This window comes from Scyliorhinus canicula, chromosome 12 (genome assembly GCF_902713615.1).
Source record: "Scyliorhinus canicula chromosome 12, sScyCan1.1, whole genome shotgun sequence".
Classification (NCBI taxonomy): domain Eukaryota; kingdom Metazoa; phylum Chordata; class Chondrichthyes; order Carcharhiniformes; family Scyliorhinidae; genus Scyliorhinus; species Scyliorhinus canicula.
This window is the reverse complement of record NC_052157.1, coordinates 31,732,620-31,746,642: the sequence shown is the minus strand read 5'-3', so window position 1 is coordinate 31,746,642 and position 14,023 is coordinate 31,732,620. Positions and strand designations below refer to the sequence as shown.

Here is a 14,023-nt window from a genome sequence, read left to right as displayed (position 1 = left end):
TGGGATGCTTCTTCGGAGTGTCGGTGCAGACTCAATGAGCCGAATGGCCTCCTTCTGCACTGTAAGGATTCCATTTTGACATCCACTGGTTGTGAAAAGTGCTATATAAATGCAAGTCTTTCTCTTTTTATTCATTTATTAACTTTAGCAATTCTGGTCATTCGGATTTGTATTCATTTACACAACAAAAAAATAATCAGTCACCTCAGGAAATCCCTTTCAGGGAGTTAGTCTTTCTGTATAAAAGCAAAATGTCACATCACTGAACAACTCTTTTTTTTAAGATAAGGTATCATTTCACTCATTGTCCAATGTTGCCATAGCAAACAAAGTCACCTAAATCAATTCACAGATACCGGAGGGAAAATGGAGAGTGGGCAGAATTACCTGATCAGCACTGGAAGGCTCTCTCTGGTGAAGACCAGACCCAGGGACAAAAGATCTGGAAAAAAAACAGTAGGACAGTGAAGCTAACATCCGAAAGCCCCTTCCCTTCATCGCTTCCTTTCCCCAATGCTTTCTCCACATAACACAATCCTGAAAATCTGGAATTGAAGAAATCCCCAAAGTGATGGAGCCATTTTGTACAGATTGTCAACTAAAAGCTGAAAGGAAGCCAGAGATTACTTTTGGTTGCGATGCTAAACTACCAATTGCTTCTTTTTATGGGCATGTGGTCTTTCTACGAAAGTGAAAAGATGATGGTGAACATCAAAAAGTTAAAAAAGATGAGGTTGGCACTGCTGCCTCACAGCTCTCGGGACCCGGGTTCAATTCTGGCCTTGGGTGACTGTGTGGAGATTGTACCTTCTCATTGCATCTGCACCAGTTTCCTCCCAAAGCCCAAAGATTTGTAGGTTAGGTGAATTAGCCATGCTAAATTGCCCTTTAGTGCCCAAAGAGATATGTGGGTTAGTTGGGGTTACAGGGGATAGGAAGGGAGAAATTGGGACTGGGTGAGGTACTCTTTCAGAGAGTTGGTGCCGACTCGATGGGCCGAATGGTCTCCTTCTATCCTGTAGGAATTCTATGGAATATTGTTTTCCTTTAAATGTTCATTCAGGTCCACAATATTGTCCAAGGTTCCACATTGGTCGCCATACAAGCAATACCTCCAAATCAACGTACAGAATTACAAAGTTGAGATGAGGGATAAAGGCGTGAATTCAGTCCGAAGCTTGCTGCTTCTGAAAGAAAACATTCTAACAGGATATAGCATGAGTCATTGTGTGGAGCTGGAAGTGTTAAACTGAAGGGAAGAGTAAATAGCTGATAACGCTGCAGTCTTCAAACACGACAAATACATTAGCCCAAAGCCCGTGTGCCAAGTGGTAAAATAAATCCCACTTGTTTTTTTTTAAATCTGGAAACTATAACGGCAGAATGATCAGAAACAAGGCCCCCCTCAGAACTCCAACCTATTTGTTTACTTATGACTAAAGTAAAAGTGGTCCAGGTTCTGTAAGAAGCCATTTCATGTTTGTAAAGACCCTAAGCCCAATAATTTTCTTTGGCACGGTTTCAAAAGACGATCACAAGAGTTTTCCTGGTGCCCTGTCCAATATGTATCCTTCGGTCATATCAACAGGCGGACATGTCTGTGAGAGCTTGGTTGCCACGTTTCCAAAATTGCAGCAGTGGCTACACATCAAAGGGAGTGCTTCACCTACCTGCCATGGAAGTGTTCTCGAGCGCTCCAAAGTCACAAAAGTTGCGACATAAATCCCAAGACAAGTTTGGCCTAATTCCGACAGATAGTCTGCCTTTCTCTGCAGCAAGAATTCCCTACAATTGGGCTCACTGTCACTAACAGCAGCCATTTGCAGCTAAAATGCTTCTCCTTGTTCAGGCGAATAATGCAGAGAAGCACTTTCTTGAAGTGGGAGGGGTGGGGGGCGTGGAATTTTTAAAGTAGAACTGACTTTCTATATTGTTTTCAAAGTTGCTTGAAATTCTAGCAAAATGTTGTCGTGGTTTTCTTCAAAACTTGCATTTCTTTAAAAATTGCATGTGGCAGATGTTTCAAATCGCCTAATATTTGAACTGCAGCCGTTTTTATCGTGTAGGAAACACAGCAGTAAGTTAGCACACAACATACTTACACAACCTGCAAGGTGACAATGGCCAGGTACATCTGTGTCTTTTGTTTTAAAATAAATGTCGGCACAGTCCCAGAGGACCCTTTTGAGAGCCGCCTGGGTGGTGATTTAACCAGAGAGTCACCACACCTCGGGTGAGGGGCAAGGTTGAGGCCTTCATGAATAATCGCAGCCGGTATGGGAATTGAACCCGCGCTGGTTGCTGTCCATCACCAGACGTCCAGCCAACTGAGCTAACCGACCCCCAAATGCGGTGCGAATGAGGAATCAATATTGGCCAGGACACCAGGCATAACTCTCAGCACCGAGCATCAGCTCGCGTTTCTTGCACTCGAGACTTGGGAGTGAGACTTGAACCCAGAATCTTGCGATCTAGAGGCAGGAGTGATACGAATGGAACCCATGCTGAAAATTAGAAAAAATATATTTGCATGCAAAGTCAACATGCTGACCAGGATCCATACATAGGACAGGAAAGCTCATAGTCATACACGACCTAATAAAAATAGTGAATTAAATGAATACCACATCCATGCATCAATTCCCATCGTCCAGCAACTACAGAAGGCAAGAACCATGGATGACGGTCCTTATACAGTCCAGTCAATATGCTGGATATTTGGATGTCTTAAACAGAACAGCAGCATGAATTATATTCCTTGTTCCCAAAGTAAGCTTATTTGCACAGGTACCCTTGTGACTATAGTGGTTCAGGTGGGCAGTCACTTTTCCCCCAGTGTGAAAATATTTGTACAGCACATATCATTCAGCAAATGATAACCCCCAGTTTCCTGATATTCTTCTCGTTATTTTGTTAGCCAATACAAGTATTTACCAGGATGTGTAAATAAACTGCATTAGGCAAGATAAGATTTGTATGCACAGCCCTATTGTTCCAGAGAGAGAATAAAGCTCTCCCGCCAGCTTCACCTGACTCTCAGTGGCCCCTTTACATCTCTGCTACTGCTGCCATTCTAAAAAGTGAACAAGGCGACATTACTGCCTCCGGCGCTGCACATCCCCAACTAAATAGACGGTTTGAACAAACCAGCACTTACACAGCGAGCAGGGTTGAGGACTCGGTATGAAATTCCACTGCAAAATCGAAACTCCACACCAAGCACAGGAGGTCAGGAACCCGGCATCAGCAAATGCAGGTCGCAACCCCACGCCGTGGCTGGAACAGTTCGCCTGACAGACAGACACCATTTTATCAGGATTGACCAATTTGTGGCAAGAGGGCATGCTCAGCAATCAATGGAAGACCCTTCAGTACTGCAGGAGTTGAAGCCTGCAGTTTAGGCTGAGTGAGAAAGAGGGTGCACTCATCAAGGAATGACAGCAGCTGATGGACCACCATTGCGGAGGGGAAAGCCTTCAGCAGCATTGCCGCTGTGGCCAAGTAGGTATGGTAACTGTCGGTGAGGTGGAGGAAGGGATGGGTGGGCACCCTGACAAGTGATCTTGGGAGCTCTGATTTTTCCTCCCCCACCCATCTGTGAGCCACCTTACGGCTCACAGAAAAACTCCATGAGGCCTCTGATCAATAACAGCGGCACGGTAGCACAGTGGTTAGCACTGTTGCTCGACAGCGCCAGGGTCCCATGTTCGATTCCCAGCTTGGGTCTCTGTGGGTGCGGAGTCCGCAAGTTCTCCCCGTGTTTGCGTGGGTTTCCTCCGGGCGCTGCGGTTTGCTCCCACAAGTCCCAAAAGACATGCTTGTTAGGTGAATTGGACATTCTGAATTCTCCCTAGTGTACCTGAACAGGCGCCGGAATGTGGCGACTAGGGGATTTTCACAGTAACTTAATTGCAGTGTTAATGTAAGTCTACTTGTGACACTAATAAAGAGTATTATTGCTGAGCATGGTTACACAGTGGTTAGCACTGTTGCTTCACAGCACCAGGGTCCCAGGTTTGATTATGGCTTGGGTCGCTGTCTTTATGGAGTTTGCACGTTCTCCCCGTGACTGCGTGGGTTTTCTCCGGGTGCTCTGGTTTCCTCCAACAAAGATGTGCAGGTTAGGTGGATTGGCCATGAATTGTGCTTAATGTCCAAAATAGTTAGGTGGGGTTACTGGGTTATAGGGATAGGGTGGAGGTGTGGGCTGGGGTGCTCTTTCCAAGGGCCGGTGCAGACTCGGTGGGCTGAAATGCTTCCTTCCGCACTGTAAATTTTATGTAAATGACCTCAAGTGACCCTTTTAGAACATAGAACAGTACAGCACAGAACAGGCCCTTCGGCCCTCAATGTTGTGCCGAGCCATGATCACCCTACTCAAACCCACGTATCCACCCTATACCCGTAACCCAACAACCCCCCCTTAACCTTACTTTTTTTATTAGGACACTACGGGCAATTTAGCATGGCCAATCCACCTAACCCCCACATCTTTTGGACTGTGGGAGGAAACCGGAGCACCCGGAGGAAACCCACGCACACAGGGGGAGGACGTGCAGACTCCACACAGACAGTGACCCAGCCGGGAATCGAACCTGGGACCCTGGAGCTGTGAAGCATTTATGCTAACCACCATGCTACCCTGCTGCCCCTGCTACCCCTTTGATCAAGTTAACAAGCCGTGGACCACTTGTGGGCAGGTAGACACCCAGCCTCCTGGGAAAACAACCAGGAGTTGGTACCATGGTGGGAATGCCAGCCAACAGTGGGAGACTCTGCGCTTGCCCAACTCCATGTTTCATCAAACGCACTTCCCCTGAAGCCTGCTTCGGCCATCACACTGCATGCAAAACATTTTCCTCTCCAACACCCACCTCAGCACCCCCTACAAACAACTCTCATTTCTGAAGTGACTCAGTTGCTGACATTTTCAAGGTTGCATTTTTTCCAAGAATGAAAAGGTGATGACTCAAGAAGTACCAGGAGCGTGTGCACAGATCCAATACAATTGTCTATTAAAATAATCTCTGCTCTTGAGCATTTCACAGAAAGCAAACTTCAGTATCCTTTAAAATAGAAATTCTTGCTTCTCAAATGAATGTGTCGTGCTCAAGAACAAAACACACCCATTTCAGTTTGCTGGTATCAAGGATAATTTCATCAGATACAGCAACAGCAGCATCCAATGTAGAGTAAATGAGTCCAGCACTTCATTAGCTTTTCCAGTTAGGTGCCCATTGCGTGTGATAATGCACACCTCAATACACACTGCCACTTCTCCACTATGAAAAATCTCAGACTGAATCCACTGAAGCAACAGTAAATTGGGAAAATTTCACCAGAATTCTGCTTTCTCAGGCAAATTCTTTGTTGCAGCCAAAACAATTCGCACTTGCTCATCGTTCATGGAGAGCTGTAGATATTGGAGATAAACCTCTGGGACAGGCCAGGGATTTCAGTGGGGAAAAATTGGCTCCCACTCATTTACCCATCGTGGGCAGCATAATCAAAGACCCCTTCCACCCAGCTTACTTACTCACTTCCAACTTCTTCCATCGGGCAGGAGATACAGAGGTCTGAGAACACGCACAGACTCAAAAACTACTTCTTCCCCACTGCTAGCAGACTCCTAAATGACCCTCTTATGGACTGACCTAATTAGCACTACACCCTGTATGCTTCATCTGATGCCGGTGCTTATGTAGTTACATTGTATACCGTGTGTTGCCCTATTATGCATTTTCTTTTATTTCCTTTTCTTTCCATGTACTTAATGATCTGTTGAGCTGCTCGCAGAAAAATACTTTTCACTGTACCTCGGTACACGTGACAATAAACAAATCCAATCCAATCCATCTATGATATTTAATAAAATGTATCCTTCATTCTTAATGATCCTATATTTGTGAGGAAATGCCACGGCAAAAATGGTAAGCATGGAGCTGAAAACTGATATGCTGCAGAAACAACCACTTGTTCAACCTGTGCATTGGCAAAGGCATCAATAATATGTATTGTTCCCATCCACTTTCCTCCTTTACTGCTGGAAGAAGTTCCTTTACTGCTGGAAGAAGTAACTATTAAAGCATGGGGTCATCTTGCGCTGGTCTGAAGTATCACCGTTTTGGGATCTCCAAACTCTATAAGGGGGTGCAAGGAGCAATACTCTGTCGCTATTCCCAGCTAAAATACTTCCCAAATCAGCAGCAAGAATAGCAGAGGAAGGTATGATTTACTATCTAGCCACCGACTGACGGAGCCTCAAGCTGATTTCAACTCCACAATATCCACTCAGCGGAGAGATTTTAACCAGTTTAGAAAACATACTGAGCGAGACGTACCAGCCAGCTTGTCCCCGAAAAGCAGTGCGGCGCAGCCAGTAGATCCCTCTTCCAGTGTCAACCCAGTTCACCACACCTCGAAATATCCAATGGAATCGCACAAGACGTCACAATGTGAATTCCACACATTGTGAAGAGGATCACTTTCTGGCAAATGTGCATATTAGAGTGGGCATGGGCAGCACGGTAGCATGGTGGTTAGCATAAATGCTTCACAGCTCCAGGGTCCCAGGTTCGATTCCCAGCTGGGTTACTGTCTGTGTGGAGTCTGCACGTCCTCCCCGTGTGTGCATGGGTTTCCTCCGGGTGCTCCGGTTTCCTCCCACAGTCCAAAGATGTGCGGGTTAGGTGGATTGGCCATGCTAAATTGCCCATAGTGTCCTAAAAAGTAAGGTTAAGGGGGGGGTTGTTGGGTTATGGGTAGAGGGTGGATACGTGGGTTTGAGTGGGGTGATCATTGCTCGGCACAACATTGAGGGCCGAAGGGCCTGTTCTGTGCTGTACTGTTCTATGTTCTAGAGTGAGACAGCATGGTGGTGGTGGGGGGTGGGCGGTGGGAAGAGATATCAGGGCGCCATTTAAGCCTGATCACTCCGTCGAGCGGAGTTCCTCTGTGCAGAAAATGGGACTAAGTGCAGCCTCAGCCGCACGTTCCCCACTGAGGCCCCCGATTTACACATCGGCTGCTCGATAGCGTGGTGCTTCTCAGCAGTCCGAGTGCCAGGAAACACCCAGCTAATCGCGTACACTCTGGGACTCTGTTCCCATCCGGGGAGATCACGCCCACTATTTGTACGGCAAGGAAGAAGTAATTAAAATACACCCTTTGAACACCATCATTTGCATTCTTTAAATTATGGTCAGCCACAGGTTGCACGGAAACCAAAATCTTAAAATCAACAACCAATCATGAACATTCCCGCCATCTTTTTCATAGTTGCAGCAGCCAACGAAAGGGAGAAGGATCCATCACCATCCAGTTAGCAGGAATGTGTGAACACCAGCTTCAGATTGGCAGAGTGGGCTTGGACATTGGATATAGTAACATGGTGGGAGTGTAATGTGGAACTTAACTAACAACCCAAATAATAGCAGGGCAGTAATTGTACCTCGTCGCATCCATTTTTCAGACTTTCATCAAAATATAATTCGAAGGGCAGCACGGTGGCCTAGTGGTTAGCACAACCGCCTCACGGCGCTGAGGTCCCAGGTTCGATCCCGGCTCTGGGTCACTGTCCGTGTGGAGTTTGCACATTCTCCCCGTGTCTGTGTGGGTTTCGCCCCCACAACCCAAAAATGTGCAGGGTAGGTGGATTGGCCACATTAAATTGCTCCTTAATTGGAAAAAATAATTGGGTAATCTAAATTTAAAAAAATATATGGCAGCCCTGTCCGTCTCCCCAGGACTTACCTTCCGGCTGCCAGTAGCATGGCAAATGGCCTGACATTAGTCATCTTCAAGACACTGGAAGGTAACAGGCACCAGCAGCTCAACACAAAAAAGAAAGTATTGATGAGGCCTCATACATATGGAGAGCCAGTGCAGACACGATGGGCTGAATGGCCTCCTCCTGTGCCATAACAATTCTATGATTCTGTGACAAGGGCCCCAGGTGCACTTCTACCCCAACCAGTTCAAATTACACTTCCTTTGCAAAAACAAATAATTCATTTGCATTCCTGAACACCAGGAAACCAAAAATGACCAAGAAAGTTGCCATTTTGTCATAAAGTAAAATTTCTAACTGAAGTTCTGTAGCACAAGGACAGCAGTCTGGCCAACATGCAACCTCTACCCCCCCCCCCCCCCCCCCCCAACCACCACCCCACCACCAATCCCAGGCTAGTTAGTTGCCTCAAAAGCTCTGGTGGCGGCTCCACAAGCCACTCATGTTTTTTTAAATAAAAAAACTCTACCAGCAGTTCCAGGTAGTTGCTGATCAACACCTTTTCAAGGGAAACTTGGCATGGACAATCAATGCAACCTTGTCCACAGCCCAACAACCTATTTTTAAAAAATCATCGATCAATCAATGCCAGGGAATCTGAACCCATCTACTCTTAATACAACCTCCCTGCTCTTTCAGAGGAGAGCAAATAAGTAGACATGGATTTTAATCCAGAATTAATTGGCACATGTACTCCAGCTTCCCCAAGGAGCAGTATAGGTGGCACCTACGGGGTTGGGCTGGTTGTGTCAATGTGGGAGGGCAATTATAATAAAAAATTTAAGCACATCATATGGAGTGGTGCAAGGCAAGTGAGCTGTTAATGAGTAATAACAGCCTGCTTACCTGTTGTGACACAGTCGCTGAGAAGCCAGCGACAGGAACAGAGATGTTCTCATTCACCCACAGCCAGAGGGCCACAGTCATCGCAATAACTGTTTGAATTAATGTGTTTCCGTGGTCTGCATTGTAGATATCGGGAGCCAGTGTAAAAAGCATGCTGGCACAAAAGGCGGTTAATGTTGGTTTCCTGCATCGAACCCTCTTTGGACAGAAATGAAAATTTGTTCCAACACTGACTGACATCTGTGAAAGTCTCTCTGCTGCACACAGTCTGTGGGGATTATTACCAACCCAACTTCTTAAATTGATCCAATGTGCACGTTAAACAGCTTTGACACTGCTTCACAGGAGTTTCAGATTCAGCGATGAGCAGTTAATGCAGATTTTTGGAATAAACAGGAATTAAGTTTATGAAAGTGACAGTCCGTCAAGCCTGGCCTATTGTTATGATGGTTGAAATATCAGAAAAAGGAGACACCTAGATCTTATACAAACCAGACCCTCGCCACCCCACCCCCAGTAGCTACGTAACAGAACAATACATTACTTCAGTGGGATCTTCAATGGTGTCCCAAGCCTATGTTATTATAGGAAAGTTATTCACATCAAACCAAGTTACAAACTTCCACATAACCACCTTAACTTTTCTTTTTGGTTCATGGGACGTGGCCGTCACAGGCTGTGCCAGCATTTATTGCCCATCCCTAGGGGCAGTTAAGAGTCAACCACATTGCTGTGGGTCTGGAGTCACATATAGGCCAGACCAGAAGGCAGATTTCCTTCCCTAAAAGGGACAGTACAGAACCAGATGGGTTTTTACAACAATAGCTTCATGGTCATCACTAGACTTTTTAGTCAATTCACATTTAACCATCTGCAGTGGTGGAATTGTTCCCAGATAGTGCTCTGGGTCTCTGGATTATTAGTCCAGTGATAATATCATTACGCCACCACCTCATCATACTTACAGAGAGCATAGCAAATCCCACAGAATTCAAGAAGATGCCAAATAGCCCCTTACCTGTTCTTCTTCAAACACAATAAATGGACAGTTGGCCGAATATTGCAGATATGCTGCAGACATTCCCGGCTGGGTCACTGTCTGTGCGGATTCTGCACGTCCTCCCCTTGTGTGCGTGGGTTTCCTCCGGGTGCTCCGGTTTCCTCCCACAGTCTAAAGATGTGCGGGTTAGGTGGATTGGCCATGCTAAATTGCCCGTAGTGTCCTAAGAGTAAGGTTAATGGGGGGGGGAGTTGTTGGGTTACGGGTATAGGGTGGATATATGGGTTTGAGTAGGGTGATCATTGCTCGGCACAACATCGAGGGCCGAAGGGCCTGTTCTGTGCTGTACTGTTCTATTAAGAACATGCCACATCTTTTGGACCAGTGAAGTCATAAATGTGTCATCAGGGGTGTTGGCCTGGCCACCCAGGTGCCATAGAATCCCTATAGGACAGAAGGAGGCCATTCAGCCCATCGAGTCTGCACCGACCCTCTGAAAGGAGCACCCTACCTAGTCCCACTCTCCTGCCCCAACTCCATAACCCCAGCTAACCTGCATATCTTCTGGACTCTGCGAGGAAACCAGAGCACCCGGAGGAAACGCACGCAGAAAGGGGGGAATGTGCAAACTCCACACACACAGTCACCTAAGGCTGGAATCGAACCCAGGTCCCTGGTGCTAACGTTACCACTGTGCCACTCGATTTAGCAATGTGGCGACTTGTGGAGAAATACTGAAGAACACCAGAGCGTCTTGTTGCGAGACACACACAAAAAATGCAGGGCCGATTGTACAAAACCTAGGCATCATCTGGGAAGTTACCTCTTAATCTCGTTGAAGAAAAAACAAAGGTGTGAGATGATCCAGGATATTGGAGCTAAACTGCAGCTAACACAGACAGCAAGAACTCGTTTGGGGGTCAAGTCACTCGGGGGGGGGGGGGGGACGGGCAATGTTAACTTCTAAAGTGTTGCCTGTGGTCTGCCCAGAGTCTGGGGACAGACTGGGAGATAAACTGAGAAGTGTCCGGTTACAAGAATTGCCTAGCCCACGTCATTCTTAACAAGTACAAACCCGTCTCCTTTTTTCCCCAGGACAGAAATTAACTTATGATGATCTTCAGATTAGTTTCCTATATTTTAATCACAGATGTGGCCAAAAAACTTTTCTTCTCAAATAAAAAAAAGACAGAATTCGACATTTACAGCAAATTATGTGTGGGTGGGGGGGGAGCGGGGGAAACTTCATTAAATTGGATTAAAACCTTTACAAAAAATAAAAATCAAACGCTCCAAAAGTCCGGCCGTCAACGTTTGCAATTGTGCGCTGGCCGGGCAATCCGCCGCCTCTTACCCTGCTGAGGTGACTTGGCCGCTGCACTCAGTCGGGATCACTCACTGGTCACACGCGGAAACAACCACTGCTAGGAAAACTTGCATTTAAATGCACTTCAATTGCTCTTACATCCTCCTCTTTGTAGGGGGGGGGGGGGGGGTGCGGCGGTGAGCTGGTTTTTCTTCGTCAATGCAACATCACTTCCCGTAACACACGGCTCCACCTCTCTCTCTGCTGCAGGTACCTTAGCAACCACTGAATGAGCCTGAGCCTCTGGCTGCTTGTTGGTGAGTCAATAGCTTTAGTCTGCAGGGCAGCAGAACCCCAGCAAGCAGCTCACTCACTGTTCACCCTCCTTCGTCACACTGGAGTGGGCACCATTTACATTTCCAGCTTTTTTATATATATATTTGCAGCTCATTTGCTGCCAAATCATAGAATCCCTACAGTGCAGAAGGAGGCCGTTTGGTCCATGAGTCTGCCCTAGCCCACCGAAAGAGCGTCCCCCACACACACACACGCATGCAGGCCCACTCCGCCCTATCCCTGTAACCCCACCTAACCTTTGGACACTGAACCAATTTACTGTGGCCGATACATATCTTTGGACTGTGGGAGGAAACCAGATCACCCGGAGGAGATCCACGCAAACACAGGGAGAAGGCGCAATCTCTGCGCAGTCATCCGAGGCCAGAACTGAACCCGGGTCCCTGTCGCTGTGCGGCAGCAGTGCTAACCACTGTGCCACACCTGCCTCCAGCACAGTTCCTGCAGAAAAATCACCGGGACATTAAAACGTGTTTTTTTTGTCATTTTCTTTGAACATTTCTGTCACTTTTTTTGTCATTTTCTTTGAACATTAGGTAATAAGTTTTTACTTTCCAATTGGTGTAGGAAGGTAGTGAGTGCATCAGAAGGGTGGATGTGTTAGCCGAATAATGGCTGGAGCTTGAGGGCAAACCTCCAGGAATACATATAATCAGAGTTTGCAACCACACCCAGAAACAACAATGTGATAACGATCAGAGCATCTTTTGTTTTTTGTGATGTTGATTGCAGTATAAATATTGGCCATAACACCAGGGATAACTCCCCTGCTCATCTTCGAAATGGAGCCTTGGGATCATGTACATCCACCTGTACTGGCAGACATGGCCTCAATTTATCATCCCATCCAGAAGACAGCACCTCTGATGGCGCAGTAGTCCATCAATACTGCACCGGAGTGTCGGCCATTAATTGTTGGTGCTCAAGCCCCGGGATGGGACTTGAACCCAAAACGTTGGGACTCAGGTGAGAGTGGTACCAGCTGCTACAAAGGGAAACTTGTTCCAATATAGGATCGTAACCAGGCTGTGAGGCTGCAGAAAATGCCGGAAGTGCAGAGTTGTCTGGGACAATGATCAGAGAGAACAAAAGGACCTCTGGCCTTGTTTCTCTTCAATGTCATAATGTCCCAATGTGGATTAGTGTGTCCAAAAATGTTCTCCTTCAGGGTCAGAGCTCCTACGCATGACCTTCAGTCTGTGTCACAATAAAAATAAATAATTTGAGGGAGAAAGGTTTAACTTCACATTAAACAACCGTGTGTGTGTGTGTGTTGGGGGGAGGGGGTGCCAGGGCGAGGGTAGAGGGAGTGAGGGCTCCACTGTTCAGCCGGCACATTTTTGTGCCAAAGCAATTCCACCTGGATCTGGTTTGAATATCTGCCAGTGAATGAGGCTGGTATGTACAATTTAGAGCAATGAGGTGAACAGCCAGAGGCTCTATACAGGGTTAACTCCACGTCCTCATGTGCCCAGTTGAGCCTAATTTAGTTCAAATTGCTACATATGTCATACTTGACCAAGGCAAGGATGAGCGGGTTTTTCCCGAATGTTCAGCACAGATGTGACCGCTGTTTGCTTGCCCCTGCAAGTCACATCTGTGCTGAACAGTCTGTCCCAGACTCGCCAGCATCTGTCTTCCCTTTTTAACACTATGCCTCATATTCTCCGATTAGTTTTACAGCCATGCCTGCTGGTGGCCAGTTGGAGTTTCGGACTCCAAAGTTTTGGAGCAGGCAGTCCACTCTGGGGAGGAGGCAGACATTATCGCCTTGCATCATTGATAGCTCGGTGGCAGATACTGTTCAGTTGGAGGTCTCCCGCTATCCCTAGTGACTCTGACTAGCTAGGGGACTTAATGTCCTTTTGCATTTGAAGGAAATTAAATTTACCATCGGGTTCTGTTGAGAGATCCTACCTGAGATGGCAACTGTTTATCTCCTATTCCAAAGACCTAGACACTGTCAGCTGTTAGGTCAGCTGGGAATTTGGGTGTAGATTTTAAGTTAATTGCTTTTCTTTATTTTGTTTGTATTATTGGAAAAAAATTCTTATTGTCTTCTATTTCTATATTCTAAACTCCTTACACTATGCAGAAGGAAGGAGTCATTCATTCAGCTGATGAGGAAACAAGAAGGATGGAAACACAGATGCTAAAAGACATAAGCCGTAGCCAAAAGCATGCTCTTATGTTAGGGGTAAGAATTTATCATGATTTCTGTTGTCGGCAGGTAAGAAGTTATTGTTGAATCCCTCACCTCCAACTGGTAGAACCCCCATGCTATTGCGAAGAGAATGGTGGCAGTGCACTGGTATATTTCAGTGTTGTTGTTGGACATTAATGGGAGACTCCAGATAGCCTTGCAAATCGGCACACTAATGAATAGGTTAGACCACACTGGACAAACAGTGGAGAACACCATAACCCTTAATCCCTTTATTCTTCAAAAAACTATCTATCTTTACCTTAAAAACATTTAATGAAGGAGCGTCAACTGCTTCACTGGGCAAGGAATTCCATAGATTCACAACCCTTTGGGTGAAGACGTTCCTCCTAAACTTAGTCCTAAATCTACTTCCCCTTATTTTGATGCTATGTCCCCTAGTTCTGCTTTCACCCGCCAGTGGAAACAACCTGCCCGCATCTATCCTATCTATTCCCTTCATAATTTTAAATGTTTCTAAAAGATCCCCCCTCATCCTTCTGAATTCCAACGAGTACAGTC

At 46.3% G+C, this 14,023-nt stretch overlaps 1 protein-coding gene across 8 annotated transcripts in view; it reads right to left on the bottom strand.

Moving 5' to 3' along the window:
• The window catches only part of rab27a (RAB27A, member RAS oncogene family), a 153,262-nt gene extending 142,118 nt beyond the window's left edge, over positions 1-11,144 (bottom strand). For 5 of the 8 annotated variants that reach the window (XM_038814111.1, XM_038814108.1, XM_038814113.1 and 2 more), the window contains exons 1-2: positions 10,990-11,144; positions 388-442 (exon numbers count right to left, since the gene is read on the bottom strand). The gene's annotated coding sequence lies outside the window, so the exon portion shown is untranslated. The remainder of the gene's footprint in view (positions 1-387; positions 443-10,989) is intronic. The other 3 variants (XM_038814114.1, XM_038814115.1, XM_038814118.1) reach the window with 2 other exon arrangements.
• Between the last annotated feature and the right edge of the window lie 2,879 nt (positions 11,145-14,023).